This window comes from Tigriopus californicus, chromosome 9 (genome assembly GCF_007210705.1).
Source record: "Tigriopus californicus strain San Diego chromosome 9, Tcal_SD_v2.1, whole genome shotgun sequence".
In the NCBI taxonomy this organism is placed as follows: domain Eukaryota; kingdom Metazoa; phylum Arthropoda; class Copepoda; order Harpacticoida; family Harpacticidae; genus Tigriopus; species Tigriopus californicus.
The window spans coordinates 11,214,311-11,214,861 of NC_081448.1; positions in this window are offsets into that span (position 1 = coordinate 11,214,311).

The window sequence follows — 551 nt, forward strand, 5'->3', positions numbered from 1 at the left end:
TTCATTGGGCAATTGCCTGCCTCCCATTGATTTGAAATTGAGCTCTGCAGCCGTCAAAAAGTTAAAAGCATCCCTGATTTTTACCAACTCATCTTCAAAATGCCGACTTGATTATATCTCTTCTAAGTGCATGTTGAAATTACGGCACAACAATTAGACAAATGATGCAAATCTAGTTCTTTTCCCCATTGTTCATGGCACAAACTACTAGAATAAGGACGTCGATGCTAATATCTAGATCAAAAATTTTGGAAGCAAGTGAATGCATGGTATTAATCTGATGAGACCATCCTCAGGTCGCTGCAATTACATAATTCAATTTTTAACTCGATGAAACAACTAGGTCAAAAATTATGCTCTCTCAATTTGTAAAAGATAAAGACAGACGAAATAAGGTAATTAGCACTTTTTGTGCAATTAATTACCAGAAGAGGCCTGATTCATTCATTTTGTACAGAGTTATATTCTAAGCTTTGAGGGCACATTACTTTTGACTTGGGCGTTCAATTGAGCCGAAAATTAAACTACAAAGTTGTAATGACCTCCGGTCA